The sequence below is a fragment of the Bufo bufo genome, chromosome 9, assembly GCF_905171765.1.
Source record: "Bufo bufo chromosome 9, aBufBuf1.1, whole genome shotgun sequence".
NCBI lineage: Eukaryota > Metazoa > Chordata > Amphibia > Anura > Bufonidae > Bufo > Bufo bufo.
The window spans coordinates 6,343,631-6,368,025 of record NC_053397.1 but is presented as its reverse complement, the minus strand read 5'-3'; positions in this window follow the sequence as shown (position 1 = coordinate 6,368,025).

Here is a 24,395-nt window from a genome sequence, read left to right as displayed (position 1 = left end):
CTTTCATGTTCTGGAGGGGCTTCCCACTCCGGTAGTGCTGGGTCTTCCCTGGTTGGCAGCGCACAATCCAGTAGTGGATTGGCAGGCCAGGGAGATATTGGAGTGGAGTGAGCAGTGCAGAGAAAATTGCTTAAATAGCAATTGCTTAGTCGCCTCCATAACTTCCCTACCTACATTTATTTCGGATTTTGAGGATGTTTTTTCTGAAAAGGGTTGTCAGAAGTTACCACCTCATCGTCCTTATGATTGCCCGGTTAACCTTATTCCCGGCGCAAAATTACCCAAGACCAGGTTATATAATCTTTCGGGTCCACAGAGACAAGCCATGAAAGATTATATCTCCGAGAGCTTGGCTAAGGGACACATCAGACCCTCTTCTTCACCCGTGGCTGCAGGGTCTGCGTCCTTGCTTAGATTTTCGCGAATTAAATCGGATAACCATCCGAGACCCATACCCTCTTCCTCTCATTCCTGACCTGTTTAACCAGATTGCGGGTGCTAGGTGGTTCTCCAAACTTGATCTTAGGGGGGCCTACAATCTGATTCGTATCAAGGAGGGGGATGAGTGGAAGACAGCTTTTAACACCCCTGAGGGGCATTATGAAAATCTATTCATGCCTTTCGGTCTGACCAATGCTCCTGCCGTCTTTCAACATTTCGTTAATGACATTTTTAGTCATCTAATCGGCAGGTTTGTGGTAATATACCTAGATGATATTTTAATTTATTCGTCAGATCTGAGAACACATGAGGTGCATGTCAGACAGGTACTGCAGGTCCTACGGACGAATAAATTATATGCTAAAATTGAAAAATGTGTCTTCGCCGTTCAGGAGATACAATTCCTAGGTTATTTTTTATCTGATTCAGGTTTCCGTATGGATCCTAGGAAGGTCCAGGCAATTTTAGATTGGGATCTTCCTGAGAACCTCAAAGCACTACAACGGTTCTTGGGCTTCGCGAATTTCTATAGGAAATTCATTAAAAATTATTCACTCATTGTAAAACCGCTTACTGACATGACTAGGAAGGTGACTGATTTTTCTAAATGGTCTGACGCTGCTAAAGTTGCTTTTTCCTCTCTAAAAGAGAGGTTTACCTCAGCACCTGTACTAATCCAACCTGATGTCTCTCAGCCTTTTATTGTTGAAGTCGATGCGTCAGAGGTGGGAGTGGGGGCTGTGCTGTCTCAGGGTCCGTCTCCTGGCAAATGGCGTCCTTGTGCTTTCTTTTCTAAAAAACTATCTGCAGCAGAAAAGAACTACGATATTGGCAATAGGGAACTATTAGCTATTAAAGTTGCGTTTGAGGAGTGGCGTCACTTCTTAGAGGGTGCAGTCCACCCCGTCACTGTGATTACGGACCACAAAAATCTTCTGTACCTCGAATTAGCTAAGCGTCTCACCACTAGACAGGCTAGGTGGTCGCTATTTTTTACCAGGTTTAACTTCGTGATTACCTATCGTCCTGGGGCAAAGAACACCAAGGCTGATGCACTATCTCGTTGTTTACCTGGAGGGGGTAATGTGAGTGATCCGGTGCCCATTCTACAAAGAGGAGTGGTTGTTTCTGCGGTTCACTCTGTTCTGGAGGGGAAGGTGTTAGAAGCCCAGGGGGACGCCCCGGTCTCTTGCCCCTCAGAGAAATTGTTTGTACCGTTGAACCTACGTTTCGAATTATTAAAGGAACATCATAATTCGGCACTTGCTGGGCACCCGGGTAGTAAAGCAACCTTGGAGCTATTGTCTCGTCGTTTTTGGTGGCCGAGGTTGCGTAAGGATGTAATGGATTTTGTGTCTTCTTGTTCTACCTGTGCGCGCGCAAAAGTTTCACATACACGTCCTGCAGGGTCTCTATTACCACTCGTCATTCCCAATAGACCGTGGACACATCTGTCAATGGATTTTATCACTGACTTACCTTTGTCTGCGGGTAAAACAGTTATTTTGGTAGTAGTGGACAGGTTTAGCAAAATGGTACACTTCCTTGCGTTACCCGCACTACCTAATGCTAAGACTCTTGCTCAGGTATTCGTCAGTGAAATCGTGAAGCTTCACGGGGTCCCCTCTGATGTTGTTTCGGATCGGGGTACCCAGTTTATTTCAAAATTTTGGAAAGCTTTTTGTTCCCGTTTGGGGGTACACTTGTCCTTTTCCTCAGCTTTCCATCCTCAGTCGAATGGACAGACTGAGCGTACCAACCAAAACCTGGAGACATATCTAAGATGTTTTGTGTCTGAAAACCAAGAGTTGTGGTCATCATATTTACCGTTAGCTGAGTTTGCCATAAATAATCGTCGTCAGGAATCCACTGGCAAGTCACCATTTCTTGGTGCATATGGTTTTCATCCCCAATTCTGTACTTTCAAAGAGGGGGGGTCTTCTGGGGTTCCCGAAGAGGAACGGTTTTCGTCATCTCTTTCATCGGTATGGCAGAAGGTGCAAGCTAACTTGAAAAATATGGGAGGTAAATACAAATGCATGGCTGATAAGAGACGGTCGCCAGGTCCGGACCTAGGAGTGAATGACTATGTGTGGTTGTCTACTAGGAATATTAAATTGATGGTTCCCTCTTGGAAACTGGGTCCTAGGTTTATTGGCCCTTACAAAATTGTAGCCATCATCAACCCCGTGGCTTTTCGCCTGGAGTTACCTCAGACTTTTAAAATTCATAATGTTTTTCATAAGTTGTTACTCAAAAAATATGTTCCACCTCTAGAACCGTCACCGCTGCCACCCCCTCCTGTTGTCGTGGATAATAATCTAGAATTTCAGATATCCAAAATTGTTAATTCTCGTCGGGTCCGCCGCTCTCTTCAATATCTGGTGCATTGGAGAGGTTACGGTCCCGAGGAAAGAATGCGGGTTCCTGCGTCTGAGGTAAACGCCGACAGGTTAGTTCGGGTTTTTCATGCCTCTCATCCTGAGAGACCTGGTCCTGAGTGTCCGGAGGCCCCTCGTAGAGAGGGGGGTACTGTCACGAGGGTATTGAGAACCACGCCTGACTCCGTTATACCCGGGGTCAGGAAGTCGCAGCGGTTGGCTGCACGCTCTATTTAAGATAGGGCTGTTTTCCTTATGGTAGCTTTCTGGGTTTGCTTTGCAAACCCTTTTGGCTCACTCAGGGATCCGTAGCTCTTTCTCCTCAGCTGTTCCTTGTCCAGCACTCCCAATCCTCCTTATATTCCTCTCTCTCACTTCTCTGGTTGCCAGAGATAGAACTTCCTGCCTGGACATCTATTCTGACCTTCTGGAGCTGTGTTGCTGCGTTCTCTGGTAGTTGGTCCAGAACGCTTCCCTCCGGATCCCTGTTGGACCTTTGTGTTCTATTGTGATCGCCCACCTGGGTGTATGTGTTTGTCTGTTTTGTCTGTCCTCTCCCTGGTGTTTCCCTCTTAGTGATAGTGGTGCGGACTAGCGATCCCACCGGCCCGTTCACTATCTAGGGCTCATTTTAGGGAAAGCCAGGGTTTAGGCACGTGATCGCCGCACGGGTGAGGAACCAGTCTAGGGACGTCAGGGCAGTCAGGTGCCAGCCGCAAGGTGAGTTAGGGGTCACCACCTTTCCCTCTCCCTTGGGCAGGGCTTTCCCTTTTCCCTCCCTGTGCGTGACGCCGGTCATTACAGGTATGGAGACACCCGAATATATGGAAAACGGTGGTTGCAAATGCCATCTTGTGTGTAGCATGTTGGCAAGGGGAAGGAGGTAAACCTGAGTAGGGTGGTGTCCAACCATCCTTGAAAACCACCATTTTGTAACCAAGTTGATATTCTCAAATGGGAAGGGGTGCATGTTATATACGTAACTGATATACGTAACACCTCATCACGTAAAATGGCCCATACTTGGAAGCAGTAAAGTTACCGTTGATGAAGAATGGGTCCATTACCATCGTCCTCCACACACCACAACCTTCTGTGCGCCAACCCTCTTGGAGGGATCTTTTCACGGAGGGCTTGTTTCGGATCGGTAACAAAGGTTTTCTTAGTTCAGCTCCCTGTTGACGTAGAAGTTTGCTTCATCACTGAACAATATAATTTCTGTGAAACGTGGGTCCCATTGCAATTGCTGTGACACCCAGTGAGCAAATCCAACACAGCGATAAGGATCAACCTTATTCAGATAATGCAGCAACTGGATCTTGTACGGGTGCCATCTACGTATAGCCGGTATACGCCCAATGGTGGTTTGACTCTCCCTACTCTCCTGTGATAGAAGCTGGGCTGTACGATGTGGGCTCTTGCTGAAGGACGCCATTGTTGTTGCTTCATCTCTGGCAGTTTTGTTATGTCCACTTTTTGGCAGGTCCAACACAGAAATCTGGCAAGCAATTTGCCAACTGTACCATGGCGAATGGCTGGTCAGGGTGCTGAGCATTGAAATCCGCTGCAATGACTTGGGTACTGTGCTCCCCAGAAATTAGCACAATCTATGTCCTCTCCTCGCATGCAGTGTCTATAACATAGAGAAGACTGTTAATAACTTTGGCAGGGCGTTTGCCGCAATTTTGGTGCAAAAATCTTGTGCAACGTAAGTCTATTAGACAGCGTGCTCCACGGTGATAATTGCGGCACATCTATCTTCTGACTGTCTGACGTTTAGTACTTATTAGGATTAGTAAATCTGCCCCAGAGTCTTGTAATTCACAACATGCCCTGGATTTCTCCTATTGTTCATGGTAATGTGTAATAATATTTTGTTTTGTCTCATGATGATTACTGACAGGTTTGATTTGTTACTTATTATACAGCAGTACAAGCCTGACAAAACATCTGCTTAATATAATTAATGGAGTCAACTGACTATAACACATACAGAGCACTCAGAAAGTCTTCACACCTTTTCACTTTTCTCACATTTTGTTATAAAACAGAAACAAATCAAGCTTTCCCATCTGCACTCAATGTGCAAGAAGGAGAAAGTGAAAAGAAATTAGAAAATATTAGCAAATTTCTTAAAAAATAAAAACAGAAATTTCATGTGTACATAAGTATTGGGCCTCTTTGCTATGACCCTTGACATTTAACTGGAGCCTGCCATTTCGCTGGATCATTTAATTGGAGTCACCCGTGGTAAATTCAGTCTATTGGCCATGATGAGACCCAGCCCTGTCTATATAAAGTTGCATGTGTTCAACTTAGGAGAGCGTCTTTCGGCTTTTTCACATATAAGCCCCTAAACCAGCCACGATCTACTCATATGGTATGGCTCTTATCTTAGTACACGTTCACACACAGATTTGCATGTAATCCCAAACAGCCGTATTGTATGCATCTGCTATGGTTCTCATCTTAGTACGTGTTCACACAGAGATCTGTAAGTAATCCCAAACAGCGGTACTGAATGCAACCTTAAACAGCGGATCTGTTTTTCCCCTGTGATACTCTGTCTAATCTAATTATTACTAATTGTATTCCTTCTCCCCCGGTGGGTGTACGCCTATTATGACCAGCACTTGTTTTTAAATACTCGCACACTAAAGCAAGAAGTTTTCGCCATCTGATATTTCGTCTAATCATTCAGCCATGTGGACGGCTGCAGAAGAGGAGCGGTGACATATTGGGTTTACTCTCCACTCCATTGGTCAATTTTCCTTTTCTCCTGGAGAATGTCCTCACTAGGGCTTGATGAAGTGAGATCTGCGCAAAAAGTTTTTCCCCCCGAGGACACCATGGAGATTTTTTAATCATGTAAATAAAAGTTACATTTTAACCTAAATCCTAAGGATCTTGATCCATAGAAAATTTGTTACTGTAGTTCCAGAGATAACTGAGCCTTGCACTCGGCTATCTCTGGGGGGGGGGGGGACTCCTCGTGTATGGGGTCCCCTTTTTCATAATGGGTGGGGGTCCCAGCGTTAGGAACCCCACCAATATCACACGGCTTACCTGTCTTTTCCTTTTGGAAGGATAGCTAAGTTGCATATCTTTTAGTAGCGCTAAATATTTGCTTTTGCCACTGAAGCAGTGAGACAGGGAGCGGTAAGTACAGCCTTCCAGCAGTATACACATCTTTTCTACATTTACAACACTCAAAACAAGGGAGGAAGCAGTGACAGCAGTGACACATGTGAAGGAGAGGAGAAAGCGGTGCTGTTCCCTGCAGTTTTTACTGTTACAAAGGAAGAGATATTACAGCACCGAGTGCCAGGTGCGTACACAAATCTCACAGGGCCCCATAACAAAATTACTATGGGCCCCTTGCACCTGGTTTCCCAGAGTACGTGCATTAATCACTCTGCAGAAATGCAGAACATGAGCAACGCCCCAGATTTCTGCTAAATGTATTTATTTATTTTACAAACTGTAACAAAAAAAGTGGTGCTTCAAATATATGGCACTCATTATGAACACCATATTTTTTTATGTATTTACACCAGAAAACTGCCAAAAATACATTGATAAATCCCGTGCTTCTCTTCTATTACAAATCTCGCTGCCTGCAGCCACCACTAGGGGGAGCTCAGTCAATAGTAATTAATACAACTACCATGGAACCTGTAATAATCCCTTTGCATTTTCATGCAGCCACCACTATAGGAAGCTCAATTCCGTGTTTTTACCTGGGGAAGAGAAGAACAAGTCCAGTGCTGGGCCCTCCTTCCCCGGGACCCCATAGCAGTCATGTGGACTGTCTCTATTGCAGGTGCGCCACTGCTCAGTGCTACAGCTTAACGAGCGCTCTACCACTCAGCATTTGTGACTCACCGTAGACAAGAGCTGATTTGCTGAGTGCTGTAATGTAATTTTGGACAGTTGCTGCAGATACTATATTCAGTGCTTGACATAAAGTGATTTTCCCATGAATCATGTAAAAAAATTAGAATTAGATATAATATAGTACAAAGCCAGAACCAGCCCTGTACCTCACATGGATCCAGAGACCGCCCCCATTCATTGCTGGCATCGCTCTGCTAGATGTACAGGGTGGGCTATTTATATGGATACACCTTAATAAAATGGGAATGGTTGGTGATATTAACTTCCTGTTTGTGGCACATTAGTATATGTGAGGGGGGAAACTTTTCAAGATGGGTGGTGACCATGGCGGCCATTTTGAAGTCGGCCATTTTGAATCCAACTTTTGTTTTTTCAATAGGAAGAGGGTCATGTGACACATCAAACTTATTGGGAATTTCACAAGAAAAACAATGGTGTGCTTGGTTTCTGACCACTTATAAAATGTGTTCAATGTGCTGCCCATTGTGTTGGATTGTCAATGCAACCCTCTTCTCCCACTCTTCACACACTGATAGCCACACCGCAGGAGAACTGCTAGCACAGGCTTCCAGTATCTGCTGTGAAGATACGAGATGTGCAGCACCTGAAACTACGGATACTGGAAGCCTGTGCTAGCATTTCTCCTGCGGTGTTGCTATCAGTGTGTGAAGAGTGGGAGAAGAGGGTTGCATTGACAATCCAACACAATGGGCAGCATATTGAACACATTTTATAAGTGGTCAGAAACTTGTAAATAACTCATGAAAGAATAAAGTTACGTTAAAACCAAGCACACCATTGTTTTTCTTGTGAAATTCCCAATAAGTTTGATGTGTCACATGACCCTCTTCCTATTGAAAAAACAAAAGTTGGATTCAAAATGGCCGACTTCAAAATGGAATCCATGGTCACCACCCATCTTGAAAAGTTTCCCCCCTCACATATACTAATGTGCCACAAACAGGAAGTTAATATCACCAACCATTCCCATTTTATTAAGGTGTATCCATATAAATGGCCCACCCTGTAATTCAGGCTGACTGCTCAGTGGGCATGTTCCCTCTCGGTGGCATGTCATTCATCAGGGGGCATGTGTTTTTTCCTGTAGCTCTCTAGTAGATGCAGCTGGTGGCAGTTGAAGGATGGAACTGAGCATGTGCGACCACCTCAGCAAGATTGAAAGAGAAAAGCAAGATACATTTTATTGAATAATTTAGTGGCTATATTACATTTTAAATACATGCAATTACAAAAGTATTCAGATCCAGGTGTTGGTTAGATCAGGGGTGCACAACCTTTTTTGGTCTGGGGGCCGCATTGTCACATCACTCTATTTCATCAGTGCTCGTCATTCCTCCCTCATTCAGTTCTATTGATAATCGGTAGCACATTCCTGATTTCACAGAGAGATGTGCTCATGATTATTGTACATCTTTCATCCTGATAAAATATGCAAATCAGCTAATAAAATAATTCCTTGTTTATCAGCTGATCAGGGCAGTTATCAGGAATGTTTCTATGAAGACTTGTTCCCAGTAATTGTCCTGAATATCGTGCAGTGTAATAGGAACGTAGAGATTTCCCAATGAAAACGTTCCTGCAGCATGGCCCTAAAACAGAAGGTTCATACTCTCCTGGTCCCTGCTGCTCCTGCGGTCTCCACCTTCCGGTCCCAGTGCTGTTTACATCGGGCTGTGGGCATAGTCATACACTGCTCCAGCCAATGACTGGCTTCAGTGGTGATGTGGCCACAAGCAGCGTTTCACCGCAGAAACTGGAAAGGTGCTCCGGGACCGGCAGATAGAGTCAGCGAGGTCAGCACGGAGCAGGAAAGTAGGAATCTTCGGTTCCAGGGACCATGCTGCAGAAACTTGTTAAAAAATTTTTTTTACTCCGAAACCCCTGTAAGTGGCTACATTTCCTTCCTGCCCCCTATTCACAAATGAGTCCTTTCCTTCACTTCCTCACTGGTTCCTACCACCTCCTGCACCCCCAGATATACTGTAGGTGCCCTGCAGTAACCAGTAAGCACTTTCCCTGAGGGCTCATTTTAGTCTGCATCCGATTCGCATTTTTTGCGGCTCGGATGTGGACCCATTTACTTCAATGGGGCTGCAAAAGATGCGGACAGCACTCCTGTTACTCCATTTCGCAAAATGCAGAACACACATGGCTGGTATCCATTTTTTGCGGGCCAAAAAACACAATACTGTCGTGTGTATGAGGCCTTACCAGCTGGGAAAGCACTTGTTAACCCTTTAATGACCAGGCCTAAAAAAGGCTTTAATGACCAGTATTTTTTTTTATTTAGAGCAAATCATTCAAACACTTGTAACTTTTTTATTTGTTGGACTACCAAAATAACTTTTCCAGCTTTTTATTACATGACACAGGGCTTTTTAATATAATTTTTTTTGTTTTATTAGGGGGATACAGTACTATTATTATTTTTTTTAAAGTATTTTTTATCCAAACTATAGCTCATTATTTAAATATGCAAATTATTAGAATTAGTTCCCTATATGTGTTGGATCGTTTTATTATACAATATGTATAGTATCTCATGAATGGGGTGATAATTGTAGGGGTTTTGGTTGGTGTGGGCGTTTTTTTCGTTTTATGTATTTTATTATTTTTTCGGGTTTTTTTTACTTCTTTTTTAAATATATTTCTGCTACAAAAAGACGCTTGGGGAACACTGACTTTTTTATTTTGCACATTTTACCTTTTTTTCTATTATTTGTATTTTATTTATTTAAATTTTTTTATAATCACTTTATTATTTATTTTTAAACTATATTTTTGCCACATAATATGTCCCCAAAGAGGTCAAAAAAAGACCGTTGGGGGACAGTAAACAATTTTATTTTGCACTTTTTCCTTTTTTTTGTTTTCTTTTACTTGTATTTTAATAATTTATTTAGCTTTTTTGCTAACATTTTCTTTTTTTATATATATATATATATATATATATATATTAAAAGACCTCTGGGGGACACAGATTTTTTATTTATTATTTTGCACCTTTTTTTCCCTTTTATTTGTATTTTTTGTTGTTTTCTAATTTTTTTTAAAAACTTTTTATATATATATTTGCCATATAATTTGTCCCCAAAAGGTCCATAAAAGACCTATGGGGACACAGATTATTATTATTTTTTTGCACTGTTTCCACTGTAACTGGAACATCCAAAGGAGCCCCAGTTACAGGGGAAAACAGGCTTCTGTACAGGGCAGAGCTGATGACGCTCTGCACTCCTCTGCCCCGACACCCGTTGATCACATGATTGCCGGGTCCAAACTGTTCAGCGCGCCTCTCACCTATCTGTGGAAAAGGCAGAAGCCCTGATAAACCTCTTCTGCCTTCTCCTCGGCTCCCCCGCTGTCACTGACAGCTAGGGACCGCACTGCTCCTGCAACAGTGCAGAAGCTGTAATCTGGCAATGGTGCGGCCCTCTGGGGAGAAATACAGCTGATCCCATGATCAGCTGTATTTCTTCCCAGCAGGACGGGGGTCGCAACCATGGCTCTGGGGGCCGCATGTGGGCCACGGGTTGTGAACCCCTAGGTTAGATGGAGTACACGAGTAGTCAGACGACAAATCCCACCTTTACTGGTTACTAGACACTAGGAAACCTCAAAGCTCAAGCAAGGGTTTGGGACAACCAGCCCAGCTAAGGTTAATCAGCACCTTAGTCAACAGCCAGACACATTGCAAGAATGAAGGATTAACTATAACAGTGCTCAAGAAAAGTTAACTAAGTACTAGTCCCGAATCATACAGAGTCAATGGAGAGCTGCCAAGGAAAGCGGGCCAGCGGCAGACATAGATTGCCTAACAACTTCCTTCTCTGCATGGCAGGCATGCCCTGTAGTAAACTTCCTCCACTGGTCTTCACTACTGAACATGTGCACAGTAGAACACAGGTCAGTTGAGGACAAATTATCTATCACCACTAGAACACCTTGCTTAACACTATTTATAGTATAAGGACAGGAGAGGTGAGAACTGATTATCTATCATCACTAGAACACCCTACTTATCAATGTGTATAGTATAAGGACAGGAGAGAATACAGGAGAGGTGAGGACTGATTATCTGTCACCACTAGAAAACCCTGCTTATCACTGTTTATAATATAAGGACAATGGAGAAGACAGGAAAGGTGAGGACTGATTATCTATCACCACTAGAAACCCCTGATTATCACTGTTTATAGTATAAGGACAGGGGAGAAGACAGGAGAGGTGAGAACTGATTATATATCACCACTAGAAAACCCTGGTTATCACTGTTCATAGTATGAGGACAGGAGAGGTAAGGACTGATTATCTGTCACCACTAGAAAACCCTGCTTACCACTGTTTATAATATAAGGACAAAGGAGAAGACAGGAGAGATGAGAACTTATTATAACCAATAGAAACCCCTGCTTATCACTGTTTATAGTATAAGGGCAGGGGAGAAGACAGGAGAGGTGAGTACTGATTATATATCATCACTAGAAATCCCTGTTTATCACTGTTTATAGTATAAGGACAGGAGAGGTGAGAACCGATTATCTGTCACCACCAGAAAACCCTGCTTATCACTGTTTATAATATAAGGACAATGGAGAAGACAGGAAAGGTGAGGACTGATTATCTATCACCACTGGAAAACCCTGCTTATCACTGTTTATAGTATAAGGACAGGGGAGAAGACAGGAGAGGTGAGAAATTATTATATATCACCACTAGAAAACCCTGGTTATCACTGTTCATAGTATGAGGACAGGAGAGGTGAGGACTGATTATCTGTCACCACTAGAAAACCCTGCTTACCACTGTTTATAATATAAGGACAAAGGAGAAGACAGGAGAGATGAGAACTTATTATAACCAATAGAAACCCCTGTTTATCACTGTTTATAGTATAAGGACAGGAGAGAACACAGGAGAGGTGGGAACTGATTATCTATCATCACTTAGAACACCCTGCTTATCACTGTTAATAGTATAAGGAAAGAAAATAACACAGAGAACTGATTATGATCACTAGAACACCCTGCTTATCACTTTATATAGTATAAGGGTCCATTCACACGTCTGCAACTGTTTTGCAGTCTGCAAATTGCAGATCCGCAAAACACGGACACCGGCCATGTGCATTCCGCATTTTGCGGACTGCACATGGCCGGCAATATGATAGAAAGGCCTTTTCTTGTCCGTGGCTGCGGACAAGAATAGGACATGTTCTATTTTTTTGCAGGGCCACAGAAAGGATGTGTGGATGCGGACAGCACACTGTGTGCTGTCCGAATCTTTTGCGGTCCCATTCAAAATAAATAGGTCCGCACCCGTTCCTCAAAATTGCGGAACGGATGCGGACCCATTTTGCGGATGAGTAAATGGACCCTTAAGGACAGAAGAGAACATAGGAGAGGGGAGAACTCATTATCTATCACCATTAGAACACCCTGCTTATTACTGCTTATAGTATGAGGACAGGAGACCCCGTATCACTTAGGTGGTAGTTTGTGAGCGGATGCCCGGGATGTGCCAGTACCCGGGATGTTAGCGCTTATGCTCCGCTACCAGCCAGATCACTTTGTTGGCGCTCAATTACAGAGAGTGTATGGGCAGATCTATCAGTGTGCGAGCAGTTTGGTGGGACTGTCATAGCAAGCGAGGCTCGGGTGAGGAGTGTGGGGTACGGGCAGTTTGACAGGGGTCACCTCGCGCTGGGATCCTTTTTATGGCACAGTTTGGTGGATCTGTCCGACAAGCGCGGGGGAGGGGGGCATCTCAGGTAAGGTGCAAAGGGTGCGGGAAGCTATAAAGGAAGCACATCGCGCAGCGCATACCAACGTGTGCTGCGACTCCTTTGTGACTAGAGTCATAATGTAGTTGGCAGATTTTGCCAGACTGGTCTGTCTAGGTTTGTTAATGAAGGCACTATCTCTTCAGGGTGCCGATCTGCTTCTGGGTGTGCTGACAAGAAGCTCTGTGTATGAGATGTCAGGGGGTGTGCTTGGGGTCACCTTTAAAGGGAACCTGTCACCGGGAGTTTGTGTATACAGCTGAGGACATGGCCGCTAGCACATCCGCAATACCCAGTCCCCATAGCTCTGTGTGCTTTTATTGTGTAAAAAAAAAAAGATTTGATACATATGCAAATTAACCTTAGATGAGTCCTGTCCCTGAGATGAGTCACGGACAGGACTCATCTCAGGTTAATTTGTATATGTATCAAATAGTTGGGGACTGGGTATTGCGGAGCTATGGGGACTGGGTATTGCGGATGTGCTAGCGGCCATCTAGCAGCCCATGTCCTCAGCTCTATATGCAAAATCCCGGTGACAGATTCCCTTTAACATATGTTCATATATATTTACTATTGAGACATAGTTTGCAGGTGTGACTCTTATAGTAGACAATATATTGAATCTAGTTGGAGGGGGAAGTAAAACAATACATAAGAAAATAATAATAAAATAGGTGATAAAAATAACACAAAAACCTATGAACATATAAAAGGAGCATGGCTTGTAATAGTAGTTGGTCACATAGTATCTGGGTAGGTATCTATGTTGGAAGAATTTCAGTCACATTGTTATTTTGTACTGATTAGGAATCATGAGGGCAGGATGAGGGGATATATTCATAGTTTGTATCGCTATATTCCAGGTCTTCTTTGTTTTTTTACCCTTATATTGATGGTAAATTTTTAATGGAGATTATATTATATAATTTTATATAATTTTATTTATTAGTCGGTTTTATAGAAATAGCAGGTATGTGGTGAGTATTAATTTGACTTTTTTTATTTATGTTTATATTATCATTATCCAGTAGATTTCTGGCACCAAGCAAACCGAGACACCACCAGAAGGGTCACGCCCAATTAATAACCAGGAAAGCAGGCAGCTACAAATTTAACAACTCCCGTTGTCTCTGCTATAAAACCATCTCACACAATAGAACTTCTTTCTCCTCATATGCGAACAAAACCTCCTTTAACATCAAGCACCACCTAACATGCCAATCCACATACGTCATATACAGTCGTGGCCAAAAGTTTTGAGAATTACATAAATATTGGAAATTGGAAAAATTGCTGCTTAAGTTTTTATCATAGCAATTTGCATATACTCCAGAATGTTATGAAGAGTGATCAGATGAATTGCATAGTCCTTCTTTGCCATGAAAATTAACTTAATCCCAAAAAAAACTTTCCACTGCATTTCATTGCTGTCATTAAAGGACCTGCTGAGATCATTTCAGTAATCGTCTTGTTAACTCAGGAGAGAATGTTGACGAGCTCAAGGCTGGAGATCATTATGTCAGGCTGATTGGGTTAAAATGGCAGACTTGACATGTTAAAAGGAGGGTGATGCTCGAAATCATTGTTCTTCCATTGTTAACCATGGTGACCTGCAAAGAAACGCGTGCAGCCATCATTGCGTTGCATAAAAATGGCTTCACAGGCAAGGATATTGTGGCTACTAAGATTGCACCCCAATCAACAATTTATAGGATCATCAAGAACTTCAAGGAAAGAGGTTCAATTCTTGTTAAGAAGGCTTCAGGGCGTCCAAGAAAGTCCAGCAAGCGCCAGGATCGTCTCCTAAAGAGGATTCAGCTGCGGGATCGGAGTGCCACCAGTGCAGAGCTTGCTCAGGAATGGCAGCAGGCAGGTGTGAGCGCATCTGCACGCACAGTGAGGCAAAGACTTTTGGAAGATGGCCTGGTGTCAAGAAGGCCAGAAAAGAAGCCACTTCTCTCCAAAAAAAACATCAGGGACAGATTGATCTTCTGCAGAAAGTATGGTGAATGGACTGCTGAGGACTGGGGCAAAGTCATATTCTCCGATGAAGCCTCTTTCCGATTGTTTGGGGCATCTGGAAAAAGGCTTGTCCGGAGAAGAAAAGGTGAGCACTACCATCAGTCCTGTGTCATGCCAACAGTAAAGCATCCTGAGACCATTCATGTGTGGGGTTGCTTCTCATCCAAGGGAGTGGGCTCACTCACAATTTTGCCCAAAAACACAGCCATGAATAAAGAATGGTACCAAAACACCCTCCAACAGCAACTTCTCCCAACAATCCAACAACAGTTTGGTGAAGAACAATGCATTTTCCAGCACGATGGAGCACCGTGCCATAAGGCAAAAGTGATAACTAAGTGGCTCGGGGACCAAAACGTTGACATTTTGGGTCCATGGCCTGGAAACTCCCCAGATCTTAATCCCATTGAGAACTTGTGGTCAATCCTCAAGAGGCGGGTGGACAAACAAAAACCCACTAATTTTGACAAACTCCAAGAAGTGATGATGAAAGAATGGGTTGCTATCAGTCAGGAATTGGCCCAGAAGTTGATTGAGAGCATGCCCAGTCGGATTGCAGAGGTCCTGAAAAAGAAGGGCCAACACTGCAAATACTGACTCTTTGCATAAATGTCATGTAATTGTCGATAAAAGCCTTTGAAACGTATGAAGTGCGTGTAATTATATTTCACTACATCACAGAAACAACTGACACAAAGATCGAAAAGCAGTTTAGCAGCAAACTTTGTGAAAACTACTATTTTTGTCATTCTCAAAACTTTTAGCCATGACTGTACATGATTGAATGTCAATGTGGTTTACAATACGTAGGGCGCACCACTCAAGCATTACATTGCCGCCTAAATCAACACCGACACAACATACAAAAACAATACACCAAACATAGCTTATCCAGACATTGTTCTAACACCCCAGAAAAAGAACTACACTCCATTAAAATTACCCCAATAGACTATATACCACCCAACCCCTACAACAGATTCGATCTTCTACAGAAACGGGAGATCTACTGGATCTATCAGCTAAACACCCTTGCCCCCAATGGCCTTAATGAAATAAACAAAATGATAATATAAACATAAATAAAAAAAAACATCAAATTAATACTCACCACATACCTGCTACTTCTATAAAACTGTCAAATAAATAAAATTAAATTAAATAAAAAATAATATGATCTCCATAAAAAATGTACCATCAATATAAGGGTAAAAAAACAAAGAACAAAGACCTAGAAATCACCATTAATATAATTGAATATAGAGATACAAACTATGAATATATCCCCTCATCCTGCCCTCATGATTTCTAATCAGTACAAAATAACAATGTGACTGAAATTCCTCCAACATAGATACAATGTGGCCAACTACTACTAGCGGCCATGTTCCCTTTATATGTTCATAGGTTTTTTTGTGTTATTTTTATCATATTTTTTATTATTTTTTTATATACTGTTTGTTTGTTTTACTTCCCCCTCCAACTAGATACATTATATTGTCTACTATAAGAGTCACACCCCCAAACTATTTCTCAATACTAAATATGTATGAACATATGTTAAATGTGACCCCAAGAACACCCCCTGACATCTCATACACGGAGGAGCTTCTTGGCAGCACACCCAGAAGCCGTGGCATCACTATACACACACCCCACCGGCGCTACATTGCGAGCGGCACCCTGAAGAGATAGTGCCTTCATTAACAACCCTAGACAGACCAGTCTGGCAAAATCTGCCAACTACAAGATGACTCTAGCCACAAAGGGGTCGCAGCACACACTGGTATGCGCTGCGCGATGTGCCTCCTTTATAGCTACCCGCACCCTTTACACCTTACCTGAGCCATCCCCCCCCTTCCCCCGCTTGTCTGACAGATCCACCGAAACTGTGCCACAAAAAGGATCCCAGTGCCCAGCGCCAGGTGCCCCCTGTCAAACTGCCCTAACCCCACACTCCTCACCCGAGCCTCGCTTGCTATGACAGTCTCACCAAATACTCTCTGTAATTGAGAGCCAACAGAGTGATCCAGCTGGTAGCGGAGTATAAGCGCTAACATCCCGGGTACTGGCACATCCCGGGCATCCGCTCACAAAGCACCACCGAAGTCATACGGGAAAAATCCCCCCCCCCCCCCCAAGTATTAAACACCCACCAAAGTAAACACAAATATACAGAGATACATTTATTTATTTACTCAGTGGTCAATTACAGCAAAACGCCCAGTAGGGTGAGGTTTAACGGTGATTGAAATGTCGATCCAACCCGAACCCACCCGCGATACTCCCCCTGGCCTGCGTGCCAAAAGTTCTCATTTTAAATGTGTTGTAAACCCCCCCCCCCCCCCCTGTATACAGTCATGGGTGTCCGCGGAGGGGGGCACTGGAAATCTGTGAACGGAGTTCTGCCTCTGCTCTGCCCCCCCCCCCCCCCCCCTCGAGCTGCTCAGAAGTGGGGGGGCGGCGGCGGGGCACAGGGAGATGAAGCGTTCATCTCCATAGTCAACTGTATCGCTGTCCTCAGGACAGCGATACAGAAGGCTATGCTGAGGCAGGGGAGGGAGCCTATCGGAGGCCGGCGCAGGCGGCGCGATGACGTCATTGCGCCGCCTGAGCCGTACAGAGCGGGACACAGGCCGGAAGAGGTCTGCATCGCATCGCTGCCAAGGAGGTAAGTATAAGTGTTTATTTTTTTTGTGTACAATACTGGTGGCTACTGGAACATAATGGGGGTCTCTGGCTACTGGCACATAATGGGGGTCTCTGGCTACTGGCACATAATGGGGGTCTCTGGCTACTGGCACATAATGGGGGTCTCTGGCTACTGGCACATAATGGGGAGCTCTGGCTACTGGCACATAATGGGGGGCTGTCATTACTGGCACATAATAGGGGGCTGTCATTACTGGCACATAATGGGGTGGCTGTCATTACTGGCACATAATGGGGGCTGTCATTACTGGCACATACTGGGGAGCTGTCATTACTGGCACATGATGGGGGGCTGTTATTACTGGCACATAATGGGGGCTGTCATTACTGGCACATACTGGGGAGCTGTCATTACTGGCACATGATGGGGGGGCTGTTATTACTGGCACATGATGGGGGGCTGTTATTACTGGCACATGATGGGGGGGGCTGTTATTACTGGCACATGATGGGGGGCTGTTATTACTGGCACATGATGGGGGGCTGTTATTACTGGCACATGATGGGGGGGCTGTTATTACTGGCACATGATGGGGGGGCTGTTATTACTGGCACATGATGGGGGGGCTGTTATTACTGGCACATGATGGGGGGCTGTTATTACTGGCACATTATTGTGGGCACTATAGGGGCATCTACTGAGGCCACAAAGAAGGGGTGTTTTATATGGGGGGCACTAAGAAGGAGTATTTTATACTTGCAAATTATGGGGGACACTGAGGGCATCTACTGGGGCATTTTATACTGGTACATTATGGGGTGCACTAGGAGGAAGGGGGGAGAGGAGCACTATGGAGGCATTTACTGGGGGCACTATATAGGGGTATTTTATACTGGCACATTATGGGGGCACCATGTGGACATTAGCTCAACTGGGGGCATTACAAGGGGGTATTTTTTGCACATTATAAGGAGAATTATTTCTACTGGGGAGCATTATGGTGGGCTTTATTACTTCCACATGGTATGACCCCCTAGTAGCAGCACCAGCCTCTCCCTGCTCTGCTATTCCTCTGCCCCTTCTCCAAATCCTTATTATAAAATCTTTCTCATTAGGATAAAACAACATCAGCTCCGCCGAGCCCCCGGCCAAAGTGTGGAAGTGGCGTCCGAGATCCCCAAGGGCCAAGCCAAGTAATTGTACGTGTTCATGTGAAATATGTTTATGTTATACACATATAGCCTACACTGTGCCCCACAATATACAGTATACCGCTACACTGTGCCACACAATATACAGTATACCGCTACACTGTGCCACACAATATACAGTATACCTCTACACTGTGCCACACAATATACAGTATACCGCTACACTGTGCCACACAATATACAGTATACCGCTACACTGTGCCACACAATATACAGTAAACCGCTACACTGTGCCACACAATATACAGTATACCGCTACACTGTGTAGTCTGTCCTGTAAGCACCATTGTTTTGTGGCGGCGGACAGAAAATAATCTGGAAGTGCCCCTCCCGAGACCAGGCTCTGGATCCGCCACTGCACAGCTCATGCGTTATTATACTTTGTGATAATGAATATGCCCCCCCCCCTTCATTACATTCTCAGAAACAAGCAGAGCATGGATGTTAATAAAATTATGCCCCCCCCCTGAAAAATTTCTGCGGACGGCCATGTATACAGTCCTGACGAACTGGGAAATTCAACCCTCGAAACGAGTTGACTATACTGCAATTAAAGATTAATTTTCATTACCAGCATCAGTCCTGATATTTTACTTGTTCAAGTAAAGGCAGCACCTCTAAGGATCCTGAACCAATTTTCTACAACCAGCTACTTAACCTGTCGATCGCTCCAAGCATCACGGAGGACCACGGCCGCAGCCCCGGACAACCGCCTACTGGTCGGGTTTAAAAATAACCAGCAGTGCTATCTACAGATGTTGTAACTTTTCACAACACGATCTGGTAAGCATATTCTTACCTTTTAAACTCACATTGAAACAACTAATACCACACATGTGGCGCCCTACTCTTCCTATCTTTACACATAGTATAAGGGCAGGAGAGAACACACAAGAGGTGAGAACTGATTATCTATCATCGCTAAAACACCCTGATTATCATTGTATATAGTATAAGAACAGAAAATAACTCAGAGGCGAGAATTGATTATCTATCATCACTAGAACACCCTGAATATCACTGTTTATAGTATAAGGACAGGAGAGATAAGAACTGATTATCTATCATCACTAGAACACCCTGCTTATCACTGTTCATAGTATAAGGACAGGAGAGAAAACAGGAGAGGTGAGAACTGATTATCTATCATCACTAGAACACCCTGCTTATCACTGTTTATAGTATAAGGACAGGAGAGAAAACAGGAGAGGTGAGAACTGATTATCTATCATCACTAGAACACCCTGCTTATCACTGTTTATAGTATAAGGACAGGAGAGAGGAGAACTGATTATCTATCATCACTTGAACACCCTGCTTATCACTGTTTATAGTATAAGGACAGGAGAGAACACAGGAGAGGTGAGAACTGATTATCATCACTAGAACACCCTGCTTATCACTGTTGATAGTATAAAGATCCATTCACGTGTGCGCAACTGTTTTGCAGTCTGAAAATTGCGGATCTGCAAAACACGGACACCGGCCATGTGCGTTCCACATTTTGCAGACCGCACATGGCCAGCACTATGATAGAAATGCCTTTTCTTGTCCGTGGCTGGGTAGGACATGTTCTATTTTTTTGCGGGGCCTCAAAACGGAAGTGCGGATGTGGACATCACACTGTGTGCTGTCCGCATCTTTTGCGGCCGCATTGCTGAACAGATGCGGACCCATTTTGTGGATGTGTGAATGGACCCTTAGAGACAGGAGAGAACATAGGAGAGGGAAGAATCAATCACCACTAGAACACTCTGTTTATCACTGTGTATAGTATAAGGACAGGAGAGAAGACAGGAGAAGTGAGAAATGATTATCTTTCACCACTAGAACACCCTGTTTATTACTGCTTATAGTATGAGGATAGGAGAGAATACAGGAGAGGTGAGAAGTTGAGAACTGATTATCACTAGAACACCCTGCTTATTACGGCTTATAGTATAAAGGACAGGAGAGAACATAGGAGAAGTGAGAACTGATTATCTATCACTAAAACACCCTGCTTATTACTGCTTATAGTATGAGGACAGGAGAGAACACAGGAGATGTGAGAACTGAGAACTAGACATTGACAAAAAATAAAATATGTTTATGATTAACATTTCTAAATTGCTCTGGAAACAAATACATTAATTATACCACATGAAGCTGGAGTACATTTCTACAAATTCTGACTCTACCCAAAACTATCTCCGACTCCAATTCCATGATACTGACTCCACAGCCCTGCTAACTGGTTCCTTAGGAATGTTTAGGGCTGCAGCATGTGATGCCATTATGCATACTATACAAACATCTGGACACAGAAATACTTGTCACTGTGTGTACAGGTCAGGAGCAAGGATGGCAATGGCACTAATGGTGTAATGTGTAGCCACCTCTGGGTCCCCAGATATCTGGAGAATATGGTCTATGGATCCGTTCAGCTCTCCAGAAAGAAGTAAATTAGTTAGGGGTAGAGCTGTGGAATGCTAGACTGTGACCGCCACCTACAATGGAGAGGCACATGCATATGGGGTGCTGACCTGTGGGAGTAGGGGCCCACCGTTCCCCTGATCGGCAACAGATGAAATGGAACTAGTGACTACCAGATATTTACAGAATATACTTTTGGTGCTCCAGATGGTAATATTTCTTTAAAGGCCTTTTCCCATTATATAGAGTTAACCCCTAACCACATAATAGGATAACTATTCGATCAGAGGGAGCTTATACCCCGTGGAAACCTCTGTATTGAAGGGAAGGCACATCACTGCTATAGAAGTTGTGGAGATAGCCGAGTACAGAGCTCGGCTATCTCCAGAACTCCTATAGAAATTAATTGAGCTGCCGTGCACATGTCCAACCAGCTGCTCCCTTCAAATTGAGAGGCTCCACTGGGTATGGGGTCCCGTTCTCGTAAATGGTGTGGGTCTTAGTGGTAGGACCCCCACCAATCTAATAGTTATTCCCTATCCTGTGGATTGAGAGGGAAACATCCCTGAATAAGGCCTCATGCACACAACAGTATTTTTTTGCAGTCCGCAAAAAGGGGTTCCGTTGTTCCGTGATCCGTGTCCGTTTTTGTTTCCGTGTGCCTTCCTTTATTTTTGGAGGATCTCCAAACATGAAGGAAAGTAAAAAAAATCTAAGTTTAGTTTGCCATGCAAATGATAGGGAAAAAAAACGGACGCGGATAACAATCTTGTGTGCATCCGTGTTTTTTCACGGACCCATTGACTTGAATGGGTCCGAGAACCGTTGTCCGTGAAAAAAATAGGACAGGTCCTATTTTTTTCACGGACTGGAAACACGGACGCGGATTACAAACGGTGCATTAGCTGAGTTTTCCACGGACCCATTGAAAGTCAATGGGTCTGCAGAAAATCACGGAAAACGGAACAACGGACACAACAACGGTCATGTGCATGAGGCCTTAGAGGGGAACACTTTCTGTTATTGTCTGATTTCTTTTCATCTCTAATGGGAGGGTCAGGTGCACGCAGCTGCCTGTCAGGGGTATCATGAAGGTAATCACAGAATCTGCAGGACGAGAGGAGTTGGAGTCAAATTTTAAGTCTCTGATAGAGCACGGTCCTTCAGGAGCAGGTAGAACATGTGCTGAGTGATGTCAGGTTTATATTATATGGATATAATGAGCAGTCGTTATCTTGGTTTCTATAAAAGTGTAAATGGTTTGGTTTACTTAATAACATAGTAACAGATAAAAAACTGTAACTGATAAAAAAAACATCTGTCCATCCAGTTCAGCCTGTTATTCTGCAAAGTTTGAAAGATGACTGACGCCTCAAACATTTCATACACTGACCACGCGCCGCGCTTTCTTCTGGATATAATGATTTATAATAATCTGCTGCAGTTTATAGCGATAGATTTGTGAGCTAAAACCAATAAATCTCTTATATATACAGTACAGACCAACAGTTTGGACACACCTTCTGATTCAAAGAGTTTTCTTTATTTTCATGACTATGAAAATTGTAGATTCACACTGAAGGCATCAAAACTATGAATTAACACATGTGGAATTATATACATAACAAACAAGTGTGAAACAACTGAAAATATGTCATATTCTAGGTTCTTCAAAGTAGCCACCTTTTGCTTTGGTTACTGCTTTGCACACTCTTGGCATTCTCTTGATGAGCTTCAAGAGGTAGTCCCCTGAAATGGTCTTCACTTCACAGGTGTGCCCTGTCAGGTTTAATAAGTGGGATTTCTTGCATTATAAATGGGGTTGGGACCATCAGTGGCGTTGTGGAGAAGTCAGGTGGATACACAGCTGATAGTCCTACTGAATAGACTGTTAGAATATGTATTATGGCAAGAAAAAAGCAGCTAAGTAAAGAAAAACGAGTGGCCATCATTACTTTAAGAAATGATGGTCAGTCAGTCCGAAAAATTGGGAAAACTTTGAAAGTGCCCCCAAGTGCAGTCACAAAACCCATCAAGCGCTACAAAGAAACTGGCAGACCGCCCCAGGAAAGGAAGACCAAGAGTCACCTCTGCTGCGGAGGATAAGTTCATCCGAGTCACCAGCCTCAGAAATTGCAGGGTAACAGCAGCTCAGATTAGAGACCAGGTCAATGCCACCCAGAGTTCTAGCAGCAGACACATCTCTAGAACAACTGTTAAGAGGAGACTGTGTGAATCAGGCCTTCATGGTAGAATATCTGCTAGGAAACCACTGCTAAGGACAGGCAACAAGCAGAAGAGACTTGTTTGGGCTAAAGAACACAAGGAATGGACATTAGACCAGTGGAAATCTGTGCTTTGGTCTGATGAGTCCAAATTTGACATCTTTGGTTCCAACCACTGTGTCTTTGTGCGACGCAGAAAAGGTGAACGGATGGACTCTACATGGCTGGTTCCCACCGTGAAGCATGGAGGAAGAGGTGTGATGGTGTGGGGGGGCTTTGCTGGTGACACTGTTGGGGATTTATTCAAAATTGAAGGCATACTGAACCAGCATGGCTACCACAGCATCTTGCAGCGGCATGCTATTCCTTCCGGTTTGCGTTTAGTTGCACCATCATTTATTTTTCAACAGGACAATGACCCCAAACACACCTCCAGGCTGTGTAAGGGCTATTTGACCATGAAGGAGAGTGATGGGGTGCTGCGCCAGATGACCTGGCCTCCACAGTCACCGGACCTGAACCCAATCGAGATGGTTTGGGGTGAGCTGGACCGCAGAGTGAAGGCAAAAGGGCCAACAAGTGCTAAGCATCTCTGGGAACTCCTTCAAGACTGTTGGAAGACCATTTCAGGGGACTACCTCTTGAAGCTCATCAAGAGAATGCCAAGAGTGTGCAAAGCAGTAATCAAAGCAAAAGGTGGCTACTTTGAAGAACCTAGAATATGACATATTTTAAGTTGTTTCACACTTGTTTGTTATGTATATAATTCCACATGTGTTAATTCATAGTTTTGATGCCTTCATAGTCATGAAAATAAAGAAAACTCTTTGAATGAAAAGGTGTGTCCAAACTTTTGGTCTGTACTGTATATAAAAATGAGTTTCTGTCTGTCTGTCTGTACGTTCTTTATGCGCAACCAAACGACTGGACCAATCTTTTTTTACGACACACGGAAACATAAAATGAAATAGATGAAATATACTTCTGCTAGTATCTTATAATTTCATCATCTTAGTTTGTCAGCGCTGATGTTACAGTCACCCCTAAAACCTCTGTCCAGTAGGGATCTCGTCCACATTTCTCAGCGGCGTCCTATTATTCAGTGCTGGGGGAATTATCTTGACCACAAATAGTATATAAGACGCCCTAGACAGGGGGATGTGGCAGCGGGTGCTCGGCTGTAGAAGTCCCAGTTCTCTTACCCATCTGGGCACCGTTATGACCATTGACTCAGTATTAGCTGCGTTTTACAGTTTGAAGTAGTCTGAAATCCATTTTTTGTTTTACCAGTAGTTTATCAGTAACTTCAGATTAACTGCACTTTCTGTTGGGCTATGTCCCTCT